The following is a 22,134-nucleotide window of genomic DNA, read 5'->3' on the forward strand; positions in this document are numbered from 1 at the left end:
TCCTTGTTTCAGAATTGCGAACTCGGCACCTTTATCCTTTCAGTACGAAACTGGAAAGAACTGTTTATAGAACTCAGATTTAAAAAGATTCCAGTCAGTAGCTGTACCTCGATTCTCAAGAGCCTTCTTTGTCGAGATCCACCAGTTCTTCTCAACTCCTCGCAATTGATGAATAACTAACCTGATTCTGCGGTCATCAGAATAGTCGAGAGAACCAAAAAGCAGGTCTATGTCGTCCAACCAACTCTCGCAGTCAACTGGATTCTCCGTACCCTTCAAAATCGGGGGTCGGAAAGATTGGAACCTCTTCAGTAAGGTTTCCATCGGCGTAGCGGTGGCATCCATCTGATCGGTCACCGTACTGCCCTATTCATTCGGAGGAGTGACTGCAGGAGGATTCTCATTCGCAGGAATAACTGGCGGTGGATTCTTATTCGACACTCTTCGAGGACCCATAATCTGATAATCAAAGGTTAGGACACAGATAATCCAATTCCCATAATTCCATAAGGTCTAAAACCTTCTCTGAATAATAGTATCACTTCGAGAATATTCGCATTCGATCCAGAACCATCAATTGATATCTCAAGTAATTCCATGCTTAGAATTTAAATCACATATTCACGTAATTCAAATAGTTCTCAATCAATTATAAGACATGCTCGCATCGTATTTAAAAGAATCAGTTAATAACTCAAACACATGCGAGAAATCAGTGCAAGCGGACTCAATCTACCCCGCTCACTTCTAAATTCAGTCCAAGATCTTAACGCTCTGATACCACTTAATGTGAGGCAACGGTTTTAATCATCTAACGATAATATAAAGTAATTCAACATCAACTCAAATTCACAAGTCAAGGCAATAAATATTTTTTTTTAAACAGTGCTACGCTCGATCGCATGTACTCGTGCGATGCGATCGAGCGCACCAGAAAATTAACAAGTTCTGCCGGGAAAATCAAGTGTTGCGCTCGATCGCATGAACTCGTGCGATCGAGCGCACCAATTTTCCAAAGTTCTCTGCCTCAGCAAAATGGAGGGCTGCGCTCGATCCCACGTACTCGTGAATCGAGCGCACCCTCTGCCCAGAAAAATAAAAGAACAGAGCATGCTTGTTTCCAACAACAACACCATTCAAAATTCAATCTAAACATGCATAATTCATTACAAGATAATTCCAAAGTTATACAATCCTCTAACTATGCATTCGATTCTTAGTTTACAATCCAAAATACATCACAAGCTTGCAATGAAGATTCAACTCCTACTACCAAGAGCCTCACTTGTATCCTCTCCAACACCAATCCATGAGTTCTCTGGCTCGGTCCTGCCCTACCTGTTGCCAAGTACACATACAAACAAAGACAACAGCCGGATAATCCGGTGAGAATAATATTTCCAGTAAAAGAGACTAGCATACAACATCACATAATATATCAAAACATAATATATAATCAAGTTCCACATATTCCTCAAATAATTCATTCAACTGCGAAACAAAATGATATGCATGACTTTAAAACTTCTGGATTATCAAACTCAGATAATCAAAAGGAATTCTTTTTTCTTTCTTTCTTTCTTTCTTTCTTTCTTTCTTTGGTTTTGGATCCCGAGGTTAAAATATCCAACAATCACACCGAACTCTCCTTTCGAGGTGGACGAGATATATTTTAATCCTCTAGACTCTAGGGCATTATAGTGAGTTAATCGACGCTCGTAGTAAATCTCCTACCAAGGCCACTCAACTATAATCTCCAGATCGTCCAATTCAAAATGAATAATCAATCGGCTCAATATGAATGCGTATATGATCTCATGCACTCAATTATCATTTCAATCATAAATCAAGTAAACATTTAAACATGCAATATGTGATTTCTTCTAGGACACTCGAGTCGATCCGAAATCGAGTTAATCGTCCTATTTCATTCCAAAGTCATCTTATACCTTCTTGTCGTTCACAATCTTCAATCTGTAAAACAACAAATCTCAATTCAATATCTATTCAAGTTCTACGATCGATAAGTAAGAAGTCGATACTATACCGGCTCAATCTTCCAAACTGATCTAAGCTGCAATCTCGCAACTCCAAGGACTTCGAATCAATCTAACAGAAGAAGTCACATGATCAATATCGATAGTAAAACCTCATCAAACTTGGTATAATCAAATCAATAAAAACGATATCCTGAAACTCAAACTGACGGCATAACGGCTATAAACTGATCAAATTGAAATCGCAAACAGCAGAATATCAATCCAATCTACTCATAACAATCATCTAACATCATTTCCAAGTCAAACCCAACACATCTCAAAAATCTATATTTCGAAAATCATAAGAAAAGTCATATCAAATCCGATCATCGATATATCTCCGAACCGTCTTAGATATACTATCACAGCAACCTCAAGAACATCCTCTCCGAATATCAATCAATTCTAAAGACATCCAAAAATTCAAACCTCATAGAAATAAGAGAAACTTACTTTCAAACGGAGCAGTCGACGCTGTGATCGCAGATATCTACTCGAGATTGAATTCCAACGGACGTATCGAGCTAAACTCGAAATCACAAAAGCTTGAGGAAGATTTTGTCGCTTCAATGGAGGGAGATGCGGTTGGAAGGGATGAGGGGAAATATAAGGAGACTATTCAAAGCCTCCAATAATATAACAAATCCACATTTTGCGTTTTAGTCCCCAAAATTTCCAAAAATTGCAAAATAGTCCCTGATCAATAAAAAGTCGGCTTTTCAATTCTGAAATCACTGATTATCTCAAATAAGTTAAATTAAGATAAAAATGGGGCGTTACACGATGATTGAGCTGAGACGTTATTGGAGATGTTATTGATGTTGTAGCAATTTTATTCTTCCTTTTCATACTAGTTTGGAAGGCTAACGACTCAAGAACGTTGAATTCGAACCGAAGAAGAAGAAGTGAAGTTTGACATGATGTTGATTGAAGATATATTTTTGAATTTGATTTGATTCTGACATGATTGAATAGAATGAAGTTTGATATGAATGTTTTGATGTTATGTTTCAGATTTGAAGCCTTCAAAACCGAAGGAATACGAAGGTATAATGACGACATCACGAGTCAGGGATTTGAAACTCGGGAATGAAGTTTCTTGAGTTGTCCCGCCAAAACCACATACTTGTTTATGTTTTGATTTGATTTTTATGTTTTCGATCCATCTCAGGTAGTGGATCTTTGAGTTTGAGTCGATATGTTTACGATATGATATGATATTGAATTGATTCTATGCCAAGGTCTGAGGCGACCTTATTTTCGAGTCCAGAACGACTACGATAGATGGATATCCATGTCAAGACCGGATACGAATCTTGATGGCAACGATGATATATGAATCAATTCTTAATCGAGATATGCGTTATTTACTCTATTGTTGAGTCGTTTACGATTAGAGTTGATATGATTTATTTAACGCATTTATATGTTGATTATACTGAGAATGATTTTTCACCGAAGTTTATCCGGCTGTTTTTTTTTGTATGTGTGCATTGCAACAGATGGGGCAGGAGCTGGATTGAAAGAACATTGATAGCTCGGGAGCGAGATTTAGCAAGTGTGGACTCGGGTTTAAGAATGGTAGTTATATAGCATTGAATTTGACATGAAACTTGTGATTTAGAAGCTCACTTTTGAGACTTAGTGTAGCTTATTGTTTCATGCTTTTATGATATTCGTTGGATGTAATAAACGCATGATTTGATGCATGAGATTTTCTACATGTATATATGCATGTTTTAGAATTGATAAACTCTATTTTGGAGTTGATTTTCGATGATTCGGATTGAGGCCAAGCTTTGACAGCAAAAGAAGTTATGTTGGAAAATTTTTTGGTTGTTTGAGTGCACCCGCGCCCTGGCAGAACAAAATTTTTGCCAGGTTGGGAGCGGGGGCGGTGGGCATAGGGCGCACCTGCGCCCATAATATTAAAAAAAAAATTTGTTCTTTGGGTTTTGTTTGATTATGTTTTAGTTTGTACGATTATTGTTAATTAATTGTTAATTGCCCTAAGATGATATTAGCAACTCGAGGCCCCCACAAAGCCCAATAATAAGCCATACAAGAAGCCTTCTCAAGGGCCCGCAAAGCCCAACAAGATAGAACAAGTCTAATTCCACTGCAACAAGCCTGGACATTGGAGGCGTAACTGCACTGAATATCTAGCCCAGAAACGTTCTGGCCATGATATGTTTTATATTGAAGTTAATATGTCAGTCAACTATTCTTCTTGGGTATTGGATACCGGATGTGGTTCTCATCTATGCAATGATTTGCAGGTGATGGCAAGAAGCAAGAGACTTAGAGAAGGAGAAACTTTTGTGAGACTTGGAAATGGGGCAAGGGTTGCTGCCAAAACCATAGGAGATATTACTTTAATATTAGACAATTATTTTAAGTTACTTTTGAGAGACGTTTTATATGTTCCTAATTTAGTTAAAAACATTATTTCTATTTCTATGCTTGATAGAGATGATTATTCTTGTATTTTTGCTAAAGGAGTTTGCAATATTTACAAGAATGAATGTTTGATTGGAACTGGTGAATTACAAAACGATCTCTACGACTTAAAATTAAAGGATATTCCATTAAACAATGTCCAAACAATGACAACAACAAACAAAAGAAAACAAGATGGTTAAAACCCTGCACACATATGACACGCTAGACTAGGTCATATTTCTCAAAGAAGGATGCACAAACTAGTAAGAGAGTGAATGTTTGACTTGTCAAATATAAACTCTCTACCTACTTGTGAATCCTGTCTAAAAGAAAAAATGACCAAAACTCCCTTTAAAGGGAATGTGGAACGTGCACATGATCTTTTGGATTTGATACACACGGACGTATGTGGCCCGCTAAGTGTTAGCACTAAATATGGGCAATCCTACTTCATTACCTTTACTAATGACTACTCGAGGTATGGGTATGTGTATTTGATGAAACACAAGTCTGAAGCATTTGAAAAGTTCAAAGAATTCAGATCTGAAGTAGAGAAACAATTAGGAAAGTATTAAAACACTTTGATCTGATCGAGATGGAGAATACTTGAGTACTGAATTTTTGGACTATCTAAAGGAGAATATGATTCTCTCACAATGGACTCCGCCAGCAACGCCACAATTGAATGGTGTTTCTGAACGTTGCAATCGAACTTTGATGGACATGATTTGATCAATGATGGGATTCACTGAATTACCTGCATCGTTTTGAGGATTTGCGCTTGAAACTGCAGCAATGTTGTTGAATAATGTCCATACAAAAGCAGTGGATAAAACACCATATGAGATATGGATGGAAAAACCTCCCAAATATTCTTACCTAAGAATATGGGGATGTCCTACTTACGTGAAGAAGACAGTGGGAGACAAATTGGATAGTAGATATATTTTATGCTACTTTGTGGGATATCCAAAGAACTCTGTTGGATATTATTTCTATCATCCCAAAGAAACAAAGGTGTTCTTTCAAAAAATGCCACCTTTTTAGAGAAGGAGTTTCTATTAGATAGAAAGGGTTGTATGATAGAGCTCGAGGAAATTCGAGAGACACCCACGACTGTAGAGGTCGAACCTAATCCACAATAGCCAGTAGTTGAATGACATGCACCTAGAAGGTCTGATAGAGTGATCAGACCGCCTGCAAGATATACACTTATTCATGAGCAAGGCCATGATGAGCCTAATGATGGATGTGATACAAGAAATTTCAAAGAAGCGATATCTGATGCTGAATCATCAAAATGGCTTGAAGCCATGCAGTCCGAGATGGACTCCATATATTCAAACCAAGTATGGACTCTAGTAGATCCACCTGAGGGAATTGTTCCCATAGGACGCAAATGGATTTACAAGAGAAAACTTGGGGAGGATGGGAAGGTATTGACCTTCAAAGCGAGACTAGTGGCTAAATGTTATACTCAAAGACAAAGAATTGACTATGAGAAAACTTTTTCGCCAGTTGCTATGTTCAAGTCCATTATAATTTTATTAGCCATAGCTGCATGGTATGACTATGAAATATGGCAAATGGATGTGAAAACAGCATTCCTCAATGGAGACATTAAAGAGGAAATCTACATGTCTCAACCTGAGGGTTTCACATCAGTGGGAAGTGAGCATAAGGTATGCAAACTTCAGAGATCGATCTACGGTCTCAAGCAGACATCTAGGAGTTGGAATCTCAGATTTGATAGCACTATCAAAGAGTTTGGTTTTGTTAAGAATCCTGAGGAACCATGTGTGTACAAAAAGGTTAGTGGGAGTGCAGTAACATTCCTAGTGCTTTATGTCGATGATATCCTCCTCATTGGGAATGATGTAGGACTATTGCAATCGACTAAAGTATGGTTAGCAAGTAAATTCTCCATGAAGGACATGGGTGAAGCATCCTATGTATTGGGAATACAAATCTATAGAGATAGATCGAAGAGGATGTTGGGGCTCACCCAATCCACCTATATTGATACCATACTAAAGAGATTTTCTATGGAAGAGTCCAAGAGAGGATACTTACCAATGTGTCATGGTGTTACTCTATCTAAAGCAATGTGTCACAAGACTGATAAAAAGATAGAGATGATGACATGTGTTCCCTACGCGTCAGCGATTGGTAGTATAATGTACGGTATGATATCAACACGTCCTGATGTAGCGTATGCTCTAAGTGTTGCAAGCAGATATCAGGAAAACCCTGGTCCATTGCATTGGAAAGCCGTGAAAGATATTCTTAAGTACTTGAGAAAGACTAAGAATTTGTTCATGGTTTTTGGGGCGGAGAATTGAAATTGGAAGGCTATACTGACTCTAGCTTCCAATGCGACTTGGATGATTCAAAATTGACTTCTGGTTTTGTATTCGTGCTTAATGGTGCTGCTGTCTCTTGGAAGAGTTCCAAGCAAGACACGGTTGCGGATTCCACCACTGAAGCCGAATACATTGCAGCGTCTGCTGGAGCCAAAGAGGCAGTTTGGATGAGGAATTTTGTCCAAGAGTTGAGCGTTATTCCAAATGGAGTTGATCCAGTCCCGGTGTACTGCGGCAACACTAGTGTTGTTGCACAAGCAAAGGAACCAAGGTCTCATCAGTGATCCAAACACATACTAAGGAAATTCCACATCATCCGAGAGATAGTGGCAAGAGAAGACATATCAGTCGAGCGAGTCACCTCTAAAGATAACATTGTTGATCCACTTACAAAGCCCTTACCAAGACCATTGTTCGAGAATCATCGCGAAGCAATGGGATTGAAATTCATGAATAGTTGCCTCTAGGGCAAGTGGAAGATTGTTAGAGTAGATGTCCTGCAAGCCAACTGTTGGCTAAGAATTTTATTGACTCACATGTAATAAACAATCTTTATTTTAATATAATTACTCTTTTACTCAATTCTGTCATTTACTTTATCTGCAAACCCATGCAAGCTGCATAGATAAAAACCTTGAATATACTATAGTAAATAAATATGAGGTTGTACATGTGATGACAATCATGAAACACATATTTCAATTACTGTATATTCTAAATTAAGTTCCTAGTTGATTGAGCTGTCCAAAATAAGGATAAGGATCGCACGAGCTCGAGACTAGAATTTGTGATGATGTACCACGTTTCATTGGTATGGACATAGAGATGTTCAATAATATAGATTGGTGCTCATACGATGAGTTCACTGAACTACCCTCCCTCGGATTTCCCAAGTGGTTATTATTCATCGAATGGATAAATCCGTGGTTAAGGTTGTACACCATTAGTCCTTACGACCCGAGATAACACTGAGACTCTACATGCTAGGATTGTGCTTTGACTTGTTTACTGACTCCAAGAGGGTCATCAGGTGGCGAGATTGGGTACAGTTACGACACATTTAGGAGCCAGTGCATTGTAGTCGGGAATTCACCGCTCACCTACGGGTGTGGATATCTTATGTGATCTTATGAGATAGTAGTGCATGGAATCTCTGGCCGGAGTATGAAATGTGCATTAGGGTAAAGTGGTTCCCTAGTTGCACATGCGATGCCACTATATATTCTCTTAGATGTATCACATCGTTATCAAACTTCACATGCAACCCTCTATGAACCAATGGTTACAGATTCGATCGGGATATATGAGATGAAGGGACCGTATTGTACGATAACCATAATCGACTGGTTCTTGCAGGAACTATTAGTGATACCTAGGGAATCATGGGGCGATGCTACTAGACGCTCTTACCATGATTCGATGGGTCCAATCAAAAATGAATTCTGACATTCTTATGATCAAGGAGTTGATGCATAGAATGAGGCTAATAAGGGTAAGCTCGTATAAAGAACAATGTCCTGAATCACAAAGAGTTGTGAACCCACGGCTAGCTGTATCCTTGAACCATTGAGGGTCACACAAGAACTAGTTTTCCTATTCCTGTTGAGATAAATTCAAAGAGTTGAATTTATAATAAACAAATTTGATTGGATCAAATGATAAGCTTATAAATGAGTTTATAATGGCTTATAAAATTTTTTGAGAGCGCAAGTGCTAAAAACAGTTAAGGGAGTGCACCTGCTTAATTTGAGTGGAAGTGTTCCAAAATTAGCAGCTGTCTTATTTATGCTTTATTGGTTTCAAAAATTTAAAGTGTGCATCATAATAACGATTAAGTTAAAATCATCACATCGGTGATATTGGATCATTAATCGGGATTATGATAATATTAATACAACGGGTGCATGAATCATGGGCTAATAGGAGTACAAGTCCATCATGATAAATTATTAAAGTAGTGGACTTTAATAAATTAATAATATTCTAGTTAGACTAGATTAATAAAGCCCATTAAGTTGTATTAATAAATAGTATTAATTTATACAAGAAAATAATATTGATACCATAATAAATAATTTGCGCACAAGGAATATATATATGTATATGTGTATTGAGAATATCATTCACGAAAGGGAATGATATTTTTAGAAATATTTATTATATATATATATATATATATATATGTATATGTGTATTGAGAATATCATTCACGAAAGGGAATGATATTTTTCGAAATCTTTATTATATATTTATCCCAGTCTATCCCAGCCCATATAGTTAATATATATTTATATATATATATATATATATATATATATATAAATTTTCAGCTGCCCAATCAATGATGTCCAACTCATCCCCGACAACTAAAACCCGGTAGCGGGTTTTAATGGTCGGGAACGAGTTGGGCAGGAATGGTTGGACAGCTAAAAATTACTTTATATATATATATATATATATATTGAGTATTATATATATTTATTATTTGTAGTTAATTAGATTTTTTAATTTATTGATATATATGAGTTTTATTTCAAGTTATTTAGGTTTCTAAATTTTTTGTATATATAGACCATTTCATGGAGCATTCAATATATTGATATTATATGCTATTGAGTAGAAAATAACATCGTAAATACAAAGTAAATCTATAATTATGTACATTATCAAATTCAAATATTTATACTTTATAAAATATAAAACAATTATTCAAGTTATTTTAAAGAGAAAAAATATTTTATTCATTAACACATCAAATTTTCATGAATTTTTTTATAAAAAACAATTTAATTATTGAATTACATTCACTATTGAATATAGAAAATATTTATAAGGATATTGATATATTAAAATTTTATGTCATTACTAGCATGATTGATGTTCAAATTTTTTTTAAAATCATATACAAGTTGAAAGATATATTAATAATAAAATATTAATATATATCTAATATTTATATTGACCTATGATTTTTTTCATATTTTTTTATATACAATTAACCCTCTCTACAGCAAAATCTTGATTTCATTCCTGGATCGTTATATTTATTTATATATGCATATTTATTTATTTTTCCCAGTCACATATATCTTGTTAATTTCCCTTTAATATTGCATGTTATTTTTGACATTTTTGTGGTCGAATCAACAAATTTTCTGGTAAATGGAATCCCTCAATCCCCCGTCGCATCTATACTCCACTTACGGAAATTGCAACGACTTCCTCCTCCATCTCACTGTTAGTTATCTATCTCAGTTTTCACATTTAGTATTTGTTTTTCTTATTCTTTTTTTGTTATACTCTTATAATTATTAAATGAAAATCATCATGTACAAATTTTTTATCATATTAAAATATTTGTTAATTAATAAAGGTATATAATTTTTTTTAAAAAAAATGTGCTTCTAAAATTTTTCTTCTCGAACACTTCATGAGAATTGTGAAAACACACACATGTCAATAAGTAGGACAGATGAAACAATCAATTAAACAGGAATAATTCCCCAATACGTCCTTATAGTTTCCTTACTTTCCAAAAATATACTAACACTTTTTTCGTTCACAATTACGTCCCTCTTTTAATAAAAAGTTTCCCTGATATGTCCTCCAAACTAAAAATTTCCTATACTACCCTTATTTTGATATTTTGTATTAAATTTTCTCTATGGCTCAAAAATGGTATCAAAGCCTAGGTAATTTTATTCAGATTTTATATTATTCATTAAATTATACTTTTCTTTGTTGAGGAAGAGATTTTCAACAAAACATGGATTCAAACAAGAGTTTGAACCAGAAGGACTTCATTTACATGAAATCTCATAAACAAGTAAATTTATTTAAAATAGATTCTTTACAACAGAAGCTAAAAAGACTTGGGTCTTTTGTTCTCTCTGAAGAGACTAAGAAATAATGATTTCTAATTCTCAATTTTTAGAAATTACACCAGATTCCTCTAAACTCTCCGGAGATCTTAGAGAAATTCAAAAGACGGTACAATATTACAGTAATCAGATGTATGAAATACCTCGACATATTGAAAAAATTCTTAAGAAACAAGAAGAAATTCTTGGAACTCTAAGGACATGATTGATATGCAGTAATAGGGTAGGAATGGAATGGACATTCCAAAATTCATTTTATTTTTTATGTTTGGTATATCTATGGAAATGGAATGTCCATTCCCATGTCCATTCCCATGGGAATGCTCATTCCCAATTCCATGGGAATAGTGATTCCTTTCCTATTAGATGGGAATCACAATTTCATTCCCTCCTCTCACTACAAAAAAACTTTGAGTTTAGCCACGGCCAAAACTGTGGCCAAAACCGTGGCTAAATTGATTTACCTACGGTTTTAGCCACGGTTTTTGAAACCGTGGTTAAATCCATCGTTGTTAAATTTAGCCACGGTTTAAAACCGTGGCTAAATTTAACCACGGTTTTAATCAAAACCGTGGTTAATTTAACCACGGTTTTTTTAAAAACTGTGGCTAAATTAGCCACGGAATTAAAAAACCGTTGCTAAATTAGCCACGGTTTTTTTAAAAACCGTGGTTAAAATAGCCACGATTTTTTAAAAAACCGTGGCTAAATTAACCACGGTTTTTTTATAAACGTGGTAAAATTAGCCACGGTTTTAAAATAACCGTGGCTAAAATTCACACGGTTATTAAAAAAACCGTGGTTAATTTAGCCACGGTTTGGTATTAAACCGTGGCTAAGTTAGCCACGGAATTAAAAAAACCATGGCTAAGTTAGCCACGGAATTTTCCAACATTACAAGATAATATTTACAACATTCTAAAAATTTCATACGCAACCAATCAAATGACATAAACATAAAATTCTAAAGTATACATGATAAATTAAATACGAACAAAAACCATAAACATAAATCTAAAATTAACTAAAAATTCATTTGTAGCTTGTTTGATCTAATTTTTCTGTCAATCAAACACCAGCCATAATTGTTGAAGTGAAGTTAGTTTGTTAACCAAACATAAATTATAACATTGTTCATTCTGGAACTGCCCCGAAAAATAATGCGCATCTTGCTTGTAATAATGTAATGACACCCAAAAAGATATGTCTAATTAACTACAAAAAAAAGAACTCATATTCAAGTTAAATAAAGTTTTTATAAAGACTAGGTATGGGGACCTCAATACTTGATATGTTTACCCAGGTTTGTAAATCAATGAGATAACTATTATGACAGTTCAATGATCCACAAGATATAGGCAAAGTACATCATCTCTGATACATTTAAAATAGATGTTGAGTTCCAAATTCAGAACATGGACATGCCTTGAAACACCCAAAAAAACTCTTAAATACTGAGAAAACAAAACCTCATATACATAACAATTACTATACAAGCAATTACCATATATTTATTTTACAAAGTTCAGTCTAAAGAACTAAAGATATTTTGCTTCATACCGAGAAAGAAATGAAAAACATACCTCATTTTCAATCCATACAAAACCAGAAAAGAAGACTATATTTTTCTGCAATGTTTGCACCTGTAAGAAAGAATTCAGTGATCAAACTCCACATTAATGGAAGAAAATAACTACAAAAACCTGAACATAAGAAAGATGAAACATAAGAAAGATGAAACAAATGACATGATGGTAGAACATAAATATTTGACATAGAAAAAGGAAACCTTTGCTTTTTTCCAAAAAAGAATGGTGTGAAAAAGCTGCAGGTTCCCGTCAGCTTTTCTCTTAGACAACTTGAAAGCCACTAAAAATTCATAATGTAGATAGCAAGATAGAGATCCAATAATATCAATTCATCCAATATTAACACAGATATAAAAATGAACTAGCAAGGTAAAATGCATTGAGATGGCTACCTACCTATAGTGCAGCCTTATTAGTTTGTTTAAAATAATGTTTTCAATTTGCTGCTTGAATGTTACATTTTGGTTGGTTAAATCATTCAGTTAGTTTATGTTAGAGCGAAGAAGAGGTGCATGACTCATCATATAACTACAGATGGCTTTATACAGAACTTTGAGTTTATAAATTTAGTGAAATAAACTTTTTAGTTTTTTGCTCAGTATTTTGATAAAATATTCAATGAAAAACATTTGTCTAAAACATATCCTGGAACAGTTTTTTGATCAAAGTGGTTTCAAACTTTCAACACATTGAGAAACAAGTCAAAATATTTGTTTTGCAATGACCAATCACCAACAAGCTAGACTTCAGCCAGATCCTCGTTCAAACCGAAACTAATATCACAACACTTGTAACGGTTTAAAAATTGCGAGTTGAGACCAAATAAAAAAACACGTCCAAACAGTAAATTGAGTTCTATATCTAAAATGGAGACCAATTTTCTAAAATTCCTAAGCTTCCCCCCATCAGACCATCATGAAACCATTACAATGCGAAGGGACACATTGATCAAATCATAATCTCATAAAAAAACTCAACAAAGTAAGGAGAATCGTGACAAGCAGCAACCGCGATGCCTAAAACAAATAATCTGGTAGTATGTAGATTTTCACTTTAAAACCCAAAGTAACTTTAAAGTTTAAATTCAGGTGGAAAAATAATATCGTACCATTTGGGATGTCCTTGAGTTGTGTACCTTTAAACTGTTAGCATAGAAGTCAATAGAGTCAGTACCGATAATAATTTTGGATCCCCCTCTCTCAAACAAATAAAAAATATTAAGATTCAAGGTGATTCTTTAAAATTTATTTATACAAATTTCTACGCATTCTCCCTAATCTTTGGCAAATCTAATAACACTATCTAAGGGGTAAAAGCTTTGATCAATTACTTACCTCAAAATTTCTTGCACATATCATTTTGCGTAATAAGTTCAATTCAGAGAGATTTGAGTATGACATTGTTACCGTGGAAGTGATCTTAACTAAAAGCAAGTATCTTCCCTCTTGTTTCTCGTCAATAAAAGTTATCAGCATCATAGGCTGGGGAACTACTCAATATATAATCTTTCTTAAATCCACTTTTCACATTGTATTTTATCTCTCCACTCACCTTGAGATCACAAACTTGTAGATCAATTGCTTTCATGACTCCAGAAGGAAGGATCCTCACATTACCTAGTTTGACACTAAATAAACGAGATATAAAAGGGACAAAAATTGAAATCGAGCGACCATTTTCTAACCTCCGGGCAGCATACTTTGGTCAAGAATAGGGGCTGGAACCCAGCCGGATAAGATGCATAGAATTAGTCTGGTCTCGATAATCAAGCTCTAGTCCTGTAATTACCAAGGGAAAAAGGACAAAGAAAAAGATAAACAATGATATCTCATTCAAAACCAAGAGATAAAGTAGATACTAAAATAAAAGCAGAAAAAAAAAAACAAATGCAATAAACTCACGTATTTTTGGTGTAGGCATAGCTGATGAGAGCAGTGAAGCATAAAAACCCAACGTAAACCATTCGGCGGAACTTCTGAATTCTCGCAATCTCATTCCAGTCTTCATAAAGCCGCCACATATTGAACATTGGTATGGACATTTTTAGGATTGGATTCACTCAGGCAAACAATCGAGCACGTACTCTACTTACCCGTGATTAAATAAATCAGTGAAACAAAATCAACCTAATGTAAATTCACTCGACATGAAAGGATGAGGAACAAAACCAGTGCGTCCCAGAAACCAAACTAAATTAGAAACCATGTAATGGAAACCGATCGACAATCTCTATCCCTGATAGGTAAAATCAGATCACATACAATGATATTGGAGACTAGAAATTCATATATTCAGAGGCTCACAGCTTCGAAATAGCAAGCTTTATAAAATCCTTCCAAATTATCCTTCAGGATTGATTTTTCTGAATCGAAGCAGCAAACACCACCCAAAGAATTCTCTTGTATGGATCAACCTGCTTGCATATATGCATACATAGAGAATAAGAGGCTCTGAAATATTTCATAAGTTTCTGATCAATGTGGGGATCTAGATGAAGAGGAATCGAAATAGTAAAAACAAACTAATAAATTCATACTCTACCAAAAAAACATTGTTCAAGCAGAGGAAGCCACACCAAAAACAACCGTAATCAACATTCAGTGATTCAAAACATAATAGAACCTAAAGCAAAATGGAAATCCACACACACCCACAGGTCAGAACCCAACCAGAAAATAAGAAATCAACTCAATCACAAAAAAAAAACTCAATCTCGTAAAGGTCATTAAACTTGACGGCTCACAATCAGCAAACTACACATACCATAATAATAATACCATATGCGAAGAGTGCTGGACTCAATACTGCAGTTAGCTCCCCGTTTCTTACATGTGTACGACACTTCAAGAAATAATACAGCCCCGGCTTCTTCATGTCATAGCTGCGTACGCCTGTGATCTCCCGCTCAAGACATGAAATTTCAAAGATTGGATTTAGGGATTTTGGTCGTACCTAGATGTAGGGCGGCGGACATCTTTCCAGCGCTTTTCGGTGGTTCGTGCTCAAGGAATAGGAGAAATCCCCTCCCAAGTAGAATACCTCTCCCAAAGAAACGGAGCCATGGTGGCGACCACAAGCGTCCGAGAAAGAAACGGGCTCAGGTCCAAATTTCTTCGATATGTTAGTATCCATAGGTAGATTAGGTTACATACTACCCAAATCAGTGGTTAATTTAAGATTTTTCAGCAACCACGACCTTAATTCAGGGCAGCGGAATGGCGGTTAGGTTGGGAAAATATTGGGGATCGATCCGATTGAGAGAGGGAGAGTATATTTCTTTACTGCAAACAAGCGTGTATGTTTTTATTTTTATAATAATAATATAATAATAATAATAATAAATAAATAATAATTTTTAAAAAACAAAATAAAGAAAACACTTTTTAAAAGGAAGGAGAGATTCGGCCGAGACTGAGAAAACAAATGAGGATAATGTATGTAGCTTCTTGAATAAAATAAGTAAGGAAAAATAATGTGTATTAGGCTATTTGACTACACTTTCAGTTTACCAAAAACAAAATTTTAAATCAAAAATTTTTATGAGAATTTGCTTATTCAGCTCACATTAATAATGTATTTTTAAAAAATAACCTTTTTTAAAAAATAATTAAAATAAAATTATTTTATTATGCTTTATTTATTTTCTTGGAGAATAATTAATTGATCATTGTGATAATATCGATAATAATATCATATTAACATGAATAATACTAAATTAAAATATTAATATTGATTAGAATCAATTAAAATAATTATTCTAACGATAAACATGAAAATTATATTAACTAGTAATAATGAATAATAATAAATTAAAATATTAGTAATAATGATAATTTATTAAAATAATTATATTAATGATAAGCATAAAAATTATATTAATAATTATAATAATCGTAATAAATATAATACAAAATGATAAGATGATATGGATAATATTCATAAACGAATAATAAAATTAAATACCTAATTCGAAGAATATATAACCGAGAATAATATAAAATATTTCTATATATAAATAATCTCCTTCTTAGACATCATCTATTCATTTGTCAAAATTATGTGATATAAATATTACATTTTTATTTTTATTTGTTTTTTTAACATTTCAGTATTTCCATATTTTTCTCAACTAAACATTATAGATCAAATAAATTGATAAATAAATTTTTACTTTATTTTTATATTGTTAAAACCGTTGGTAAATTAACCACGAGTTTAAAAAACCGTAGTTAAATTAACCACGGTTTTTAAAAACCGTTGCTACTTAACCACGGTTTATTAAAACCGTGGCTATTTTTAGCCACGTTTTAAATAAAACCGTGGTTATTCAACCATGATAAAAAAAACCGTGGGTACTTAGCCACGGTTTTTGAAAACCGTGGTTAATTTAAACACGGTTTTCAAAAACAGTGGTTAAATTAACCACGGTTTTTTAAAACCGTGGCATTTAGCCACGGTTTTTTTATAACCGTGGTTAAGTTTGCCACGGTTTTTAAAAAACCGTGGCTATGTTTACCCACGGTTTAAAAAACCGTGGTTAAGTAGCAACGGTTTTTTAAAACCCACGGTTTTGATAAAATCGTTGTTATTTAACCACGGTTTTATCAAAACCGTGGTTAAATTAGCCACGGTTTTTTTAAAACCGTGGCTAAATAGCCAATTTTTTTGTAGTGTCTACTTTCCATTTATTTTTATGTGACAATATTATCCTTATTTAACCACACCAATTAATCACGCGATGGAAAAAAAAATTATAGGACGCTTGACTCTTCTCAATTTTTCTTTACCTTCGTCTCCTCCTCTTTCCTCAGAGGTAATCTCACCAATTAAACCCAAAAAATATTCTATTCAGTTATTTGAAATTTTATGTCGCAAATGTATGTCAAAAAATAATATTATATGATATGTTGTGGTGTGGCATTTCCATGGTTTTCTCCTATTTCATATTTTTTTTATTGCAATTATTGTGTTCTTGTCGGTTTATTCTTGTTTTTTAGTCAATTATTTTTTTAAAAAAATTAGATTAGATGTTCAAATGGCATGAAAATGTGACGGTCAGGATTTGAGTTAATTTTTGACGTAGAAACCTATACATATCATTGTTAAATTGTGTTGATCATAAAATATTTCTTGTTAATTACTGTTGAAATTATTGGGAATAAACAAGCTAATACATGTTAATTGGTAATAAATTTGCAGTTATGACAAGATTCAGTTTAGCAACAACCAAACTGGCGAGGAGAAAGAAATACATAGCAGTGTTAACTTTTTGGTTGAGCATTATGCAACTAGTAAATTGGTTTTGGATCATTGTTCTTAAATTTATAAAAAAATCATAATAATTTTATTAAAATAAGTTCAGTATATCAATATGATTTTTATAAGAGGAGAAAGTATATTGAAAAAATTATTTATGTGAATGGTGACGTATGCATCAATATAACTAGAATGAAAAGGCCGGCTTTCGTGCGTTTATGCTCTAGACTTGAAGCCACCACAATATTGTGGTCGACCAAGAATATGTTAGTGGATGAACAAGTTTCTATATCATTGCATATTTTGGCTCATCACGTAAAATAAAGAGTTATAAACGCTAATTTTGAACGTTCTGGGGAGACAATTAGTAGATACTTCAAAAAGTGATAAATGCCATTATTAGTCTTCAAGGAGAATTACTTAAAAAACCTGAGGCAATACCCGAAGACTCGATGGATGAGAGATGGAAATGGTTTAAGGTATGATATTTGATTTATATCCAAGTTATTTTATGTTGGATCTCGGATCTATATCGTGCCCAAAACGCAGCGGAAGTTTAAATTTAATTTTGACGTTCAAAATTTTCTTGGACACTCGTATGGTTTAAATAAATGTACGTAGAGAGTTAAGAGATTTATACCTATCAATCTTAAAAGATTGACGATGGCTCCAACTATTTCGAAAATAGCTCTTGTTGTAAATCCCTACGAACAATCAACTGGATTTTTCCTCCTTTCTTCAAATCAGGCCCACGACCGAATTTCCTGTTCCTCTTCTAATTCGCACTTAAAATAAGAAAAAATTTAACGAAGAGAAAAGGAAGAATATGACTGGCCGAAGAGAGCAGAACCAGAGAGGAGAGAGCTTCGAACAGAAGAGCATTACAGAGAAGAAACCATTTCTACTCCTCTAAAATGCCTCAACCCCAATCAATTGAAATATTGATTGGGGTGAGTAAATGAGTTGTCGGGAGACAACTCATTTCTTTTCTCTCTTTTTTTTTCTTTTTTTTTTAAATTATAATAATATAATATATTATTATAAACATAAGGTCCCACGTCTATAAATATATATATTTATATATATCCGTATATATATTTCGTATATATATATATATATCTATATATGCATTTATATATATATTGAGTGAGTCCTTAAAAATCCGAGTCCAACTCGGAAAAATTAATTAAACCCTTTTAATTAATTTTGCTCTCAAAATTTCTATAAGCCTTTATAAACCATTTATAAAGCTTATCTATCGATTCAGTCAAATTTGTTTAACATAAATTCAACTCTTTGAATTTATTATCTCAACGGGAACAGGAAAATCAGTACTTGTGTAACCCTCAATGGTTCAGGGATACAACTAGCTGTGGGTCCAGGCTTATCCTTATTAGCCTCATTCTATGCATCAACTCCTTGATCATAAAATGTCAGAACTCATTTCTAATTTAACCCATCAAATCATGGTAAGAGCGTTAAGTAGCACCGCCCCATGATTCCCTAGGTATCACTGATAGTGCCTGCAAGAATCAGTCGATTATGGTTAACGTACAGTACAGTCTCTTCATCTCATATATCCCGATCAAAACTGCAACCATTGGTTCATCGAGGGTTGCATGTGAATTTCGATAACGATGTGATGTCTTTGAGAATACATAGTGGCATCGCATGTGTAACTTGGTAAACACTTTACTCTACTACACATCTTACACTCTGGCCAGAGATTTCATGCACTATTATCTCATTTTATCACATAGGATATCCACACCCATAGGTGAGCGGTGAATCCCCGACTACAATGCACTGGCTCCTACATGTGTCGCAACTGTACCCAACCTCGCCACCTGATGACCCTCATGAAGTCGGTAAACGAGTCAAAGTAAAGTCCTAGCATGTAGAGCCTCAGTGTTGTTCCGGGTCATAAGGACTAATGGTGTACAACCATTACCACAGACTTATCCACTCGATGAATGATAACCACTTGGGAAGTCCAAGGGAGGATAGTTCAGTGAACTCATCGTATGAGCACCAATCTGTATGATTGAACATCTCTATGTCCATACCAATGAAACGGGGTACACATCATCACAGATTCTAGTTTCGAGCTCGAGCGATTCTTATCCTTATTTTGGACGGCCCAATCGACTAGGAACTTGATTTAGAATATACAGTAATTAATAATATGTGTTTCATGATTGTCATCATATGTACAACCTCATATCTTACTATAGTATATTCAAGGTCTTTATCTATGCAACTTGCATGGGTATATAGATAAAGAAAATGCCAGATAAAAGATTAATTATATTAAAATAAAGATTGTTATTACACTTGAGTCAATAAATCACTGACCAACATTTGGCTTGCAGGGCATCTACTCTAACAATCTCCCACTTGCCCTAAAGCCAACTACTCATTAGTTTTAATCCCATTGTTTCGCGATGCTTCTCAAACAATGGTCCTGGCAAGGGCTTTGTTAGTGGATCAACAATATTATCTGTAGAGGCAACTTTCTCAATTGATATGTCTCCTCTTTCCACAATCTCCCGAATGATGTGGAATTTCCTCAATATGTGTTTGGATCGCTGATGAGACATTGGTTCCTTTGCCTGAGCAATGGCACCAGTGTTGTCACGGTATACCGGGACTGGATCAACTCCATTTGGAATAACGCCCAACTCTTGGACAAAATTCCTCATCCAAACTGCCTCTTTGGCTGCAGCAGATGCTGCTATGTATTCGGCCTCAGTGGTGGAATCCGCAACTGTGTCTTGCTTGAAACTCTTCCAAGAGACAGCAGCACCATTAAGCATGAATACAAAACTAGAAGTCGATTTCGAATCATCCACGTCACATTGGAAGCTAGAATCAGTATAGCCTTCCAATTTTAATTCTCCACCCCCATAAACATGAACAAATTCTTAGTCCTTCTTAAGTACTTAAGAATATCTTTCACGGCTTTCCAATGCAATGGACCAGGGTTAGCCTGATATCTGCTTGCAACACTCAAAGCATATGCTATATCAGGATGCGTTGATATCATACCATACATGATACTACCAATTGCTGATGCATAGGGAACACGTGTCATCATCTCTATCTCTTCATCAGTCTTATGGAACATTGATTTAGATAGAGTAACACCATGACACATTGGTAAGTATCCTCTATTGGACTCTTCCATAGAGAATCTTTTAAGTATGGTATCAATATACGTGACTTGGGTGAGCCCCAACATCCTTTTCGATCTATCTCTATAGATTTGTATTCCCAATACATAGGATGCTTCACCCATGTCTTTCATGGAGAATTTACTTGCTAACCATACTTTAGTTGATTGCAATAATCCTATATCATTCCCAATGAGGAGGATATCATCAACATAAAGTACTAGGAATTTCACTGCATTCCCACTAACTTTCTTGTACACACATGGTTCATCAGGATTTTTAACAAAACCAAACTCTTTGATAGTGTTATCAAATCTGAGATTCCAACTCCTAGATGCCTGCTTGAGACCGTAGATCGATCTCTAAAGTTTTCATACCTTATGCTCACTTCCCACTGATGTGAAACCCTCAGGTTGAGACATATAGATTTCTTCTTTAATGTCTCCATTGAGGAATGCTGTTCTCACATACATCTGTCATATTTCATAGTCATACCATGCAGCTATGACTAGCAATATTCTAATTGACTTGAACATAGCGACTGGTGAAAAAGTTTTCTCATAGTCAGCTCCTTGTCTTTGAGTATAACCTTTTGCCACTAGTCTTGCTTTGAAGGTCAATACCTTCTCATCTGCCCCAAGTTTTCTCTTGTAAATCCATTTACATCCTATGGGAACAATTCTCTCAGGTGGATCTATTAAAGTCCATACTTGGTTCGAATACATGGAGTCCATTTCGAACTGCATTGCTTCAAGCCATTTAGATGATTCAGCATCAGATATTGCTTCTTTGAAGTTTCGTGGATCACATCCATCACTAGGCTCATCATGGCATTGTTCATGAAGAAGCGTATATCTTGCAGGAGGTCTGATTATTCTTTCAGACCTTCTAGGTATGTGTGACTCAACTACTGGCTGTTGGAGTTGGGTTCAACTTCTACAGTCGTGGTCGTATCTCGAATTTTCTCGAGTTCTATCATTTTCCCTTTTCTATCTAATAGAAACTCCTTCTTCAAGAAGGTGACATTTCTAGAAACAAACACATTTGTTTCTTTTGGATGATAGAAATAATATCCAACAGAGTTCTTTGGATATCCCATGAAGTAGCACAAAATGGATCTACTATCCAATTTGTCTCCCACTGTCTGCTTCACGTAAGCAGGACATCCCCATATTCTCAGATAAGAATATTTTGGAACCTTTCCCATCCATATCTCATATGGTGTTTTATCCACTGCCTTTGTATGGACATTATTCAACAACATTGCCGCAGTTTCAAGCGCAAATCCCCAAAACGATCTAGGCAATTCAGTGAATCCCATCATAGATCGAACCATGTCCATCAAAGTTCGATTTCGACGTTCAGAAACACCATTCAATTGTGGTGTTCCT

At 34.7% G+C, this 22,134-nt stretch overlaps 2 long non-coding RNA genes across 2 annotated transcripts; both read right to left on the reverse strand.

The window, feature by feature from the left end:
* Positions 1-1,142: 1,142 nt before the first annotated feature.
* Positions 1,143-12,370, reverse strand: LOC140867184 (uncharacterized). Its single transcript, XR_012145071.1, has 4 exons — positions 12,309-12,370; positions 2,048-2,109; positions 1,950-1,974; positions 1,143-1,338 (listed from the first exon to the last, which is right to left on the reverse strand). It is a non-coding gene; the product is annotated as an uncharacterized lncRNA (long non-coding RNA).
* Positions 12,371-13,994: 1,624 nt separating this feature from the next.
* On the reverse strand, positions 13,995-18,424 carry LOC140867183 (uncharacterized). Its single transcript, XR_012145070.1, has 4 exons — positions 18,211-18,424; positions 14,618-14,727; positions 14,216-14,549; positions 13,995-14,092 (listed from the first exon to the last, which is right to left on the reverse strand). It is a non-coding gene; the product is annotated as an uncharacterized lncRNA (long non-coding RNA).
* Between the last annotated feature and the right edge of the window lie 3,710 nt (positions 18,425-22,134).

This window comes from Henckelia pumila, chromosome 4 (assembly GCF_033568475.1).
Source record: "Henckelia pumila isolate YLH828 chromosome 4, ASM3356847v2, whole genome shotgun sequence".
Classification (NCBI taxonomy): domain Eukaryota; kingdom Viridiplantae; phylum Streptophyta; class Magnoliopsida; order Lamiales; family Gesneriaceae; genus Henckelia; species Henckelia pumila.